This window comes from Strix aluco, chromosome 3, assembly GCF_031877795.1.
Source record: "Strix aluco isolate bStrAlu1 chromosome 3, bStrAlu1.hap1, whole genome shotgun sequence".
NCBI lineage: Eukaryota > Metazoa > Chordata > Aves > Strigiformes > Strigidae > Strix > Strix aluco.
In genome coordinates, this window is record NC_133933.1 from 98,673,763 (window position 1) to 98,676,603 (window position 2,841).

Sequence of the window (2,841 nt, forward strand, 5' to 3'; positions counted from 1 at the left end):
AAGGACCGCCTGCACCACAGTCCAGACCCCCATGATTGTGAGCTCTTTCATGTACTGATCAACCTACATTTTAAGAAGTAGTTGTGTTCTCTGCTACAGTCATGAGCTTTTATCATGTCTGAAGCAACATTCTCATCAGAGTCAAACACAGTCTTTCCCACATACAAATATATAGGAGTCAACAGAAGTATAGCATGAGCCAAAGGCTTCCCAAGGGGCTGGCTGCATCACTCCCTCTGAAGGAAAACTTTCAGTCCCTAGAGAAGTTACCTCCAACCCATGATCTGCTGACACCCTGTTAATATACAAGATCCTCCCAAGTTGCTTGTGTTTATTTAAAATTGAGGCAGGGCTCTGTGTTTCAGGTGTGGGGTATTACAGAGTGCTACTTGCTTGCTGCTGCCCCCCAGGACCTAGACTACTCTTGGGGTCTCTAGGGAATGCAGAGCATCCTGCCAGAGCATCTTGTCTGCATGGCTTTCATCTCTCCAGTGATGAGGGACAGCCTCAGCTCAGCATGCTAAGAACTGTGCTCAGCTCTTCTGGAAACCCTGTCACAGCAGAAAAGAAGGGAAACACTCATCTAGCCTCCCAACAAAAAAAAGAAAAGAGTGTTATCACGGGAGAGAGAACCTGGATTATCCTGCCCAGACAAAGGGGCTCCTCCAGTGTGACCCAGAAAATATAAATGGACCAGGACTTTGCAACTATTTTGCATCTTCCCGAAACAAAGAAGGTGAAATCATAATACTGCAGATTAGGGCCATTAAATCCTGCCCATAGCGATAAGGCCCTTAAATCCTGCCCATAGCACCAGTGGCATTTGTGGCACATGTATGTGAAAGACATGAAATTTAGAAGTGTGTCTTTTATCTGGGTGAACTTCATTTGGAATGAGACAATGAACTTCATCAGAGAGTTTGTTGCATAAAGTAGTGTGTAAGGATCTGTGTGTTTGCACCCTGGAGCATGGCCAATTCCATTATCTGCCCCCTCTCATTCTTCATGCCAAAATAATGGTTTCCTGGACCCAGCAGAGACAGATAGTTTCTATCTAGTGGCCTGTTTATTTGTTTCAGTTGCTGAGAATCTGCGTAACCAATGATTAACTCATGCATTACCACAGCAGTGCATCTAGTCTTTTAAGTGAACTGGATCCTTTGCTATCTGATCATAATGCAGCAGTTACTAATATTTTTTCAGAGGTTATACCTAAGACAAAAATCAAAACCTGTGATTCAGCAGGAGGCTGGGTCTCAAGGAACTTACCCTGAGCACCCTCCAGCCATCCAGCCCCATGCCTTCCTTCCCCTTCATCCTCTTCCTTCTCTTCGAGGAGCCCCTTGTCACTAACCTTCTCTCACAGCCTATCTGTGGCTCCTGCTTGACTTTTCCTTCTACATTCACTCATTATATCTTGCAGATTTATGTGAGGAGACACATTATCCAAAAACTTATTTTGCATATAAAGGGATGAGAGCCAGAATTATGAAAATCCAATATATTAGTCTGAGATATTAATGGTGAAAGACCCGCTATCATTGGCAAAACCTCAAAATTAATCCAGCTGCCCACTGAAGCATGAACAAATGCAGTCTGAATGTCTCCAAAACCACTAAGAACTATTAATTCACCCCACATAAGCTCCAGTGAACTCCCTCTGAGTAGGGCAAGGGACGGCATCTCCATCTTCCAGGGAAGTGACCCGGTCTTGCTGCATCCTAACCAGGAGCCAGAATCCTGTGCTATCAAAGCCAGCAGGAAGTCTGCCATTCAGTTCCCCAGCGAAGTCCTGGATTTGATCCCATTTTCCTGGCAACAGATTTTTGAAAGATATCTTCAAACCTGAATCTCTTTTATCCTGAGGTTCAGGATGGCAAAATCAGAGTTTCATGTATTTGATTAACACCTTGAAAACAATTTCTCTCCTCTTTTGTGGCTTCTTGAAACTCATCTACCCTGCTGTACTAGATTCTGTAGAAATAATATTTTGGTAGTAGACTGCAGCAACACTCCCTTTCACTTCGCCTACTTTTTACATAATATCATATGACACAAGTTACAGATGTGATGGCCAGACAGTGAGTTATGTGTGACGGCTGTCTGTTGCTGGCAGCAAGGAATGTTACACGTTACATAAGCAACATATGGGGGAGTAAAACACAAATGGGAGAGTAAAGACAGCCTTGTCCAGTCCTGCCTTTTCTCATTCATTTTATATCAGTTTTAGGCTTCAGCATTTTTCTTTTTAGCACTTCTCTTGCTTTCTTCATGGATGATACCTGCTTTGAATCAGCAGTTAGCTCTGTAAGACAGGCAAGTAATTGCCTCAATTACTCTTGAGATACCAGAGGCCAGAAGAGGCTTGTAGGATAACTCAAGAGTTGAGTAGGATAATTCCAAAGGAGGGATAAGACAAAGAGGGGACCAAATACAAGAAATCTTTTTGAGCCTCAGTAACCTGAATGGTGGTGAAGGAGATAAATGCATGCAGGGTTAGAGAATGAACTGCAACTTTTGAGGACTTTACTGGCCCTTCATGGGACATTTTGGTGTTTGGGGGGCATGGTGTGGAATGGATCAGTTCAATTACACTTTTGCTGCAGCTTCAGCACAAAGGTGTATGTAATTTTTGTGTTGGAAAGGTATATATACCTCAACGGTTTGCCTGGTATATCCACTGAGAAACAGTTTTAGAACTAGAAACTCCCTGTTGGGGAAAGTGTTTGTCATCCACAGAACCCAAGGCATGACACAGACTCAAAATATGTTTTTCTCATTTAATACAAGGAGAAACAGGCAAGAGATGTTGCATGAGGCTCTCCAGGGTAGAGCCAGGGA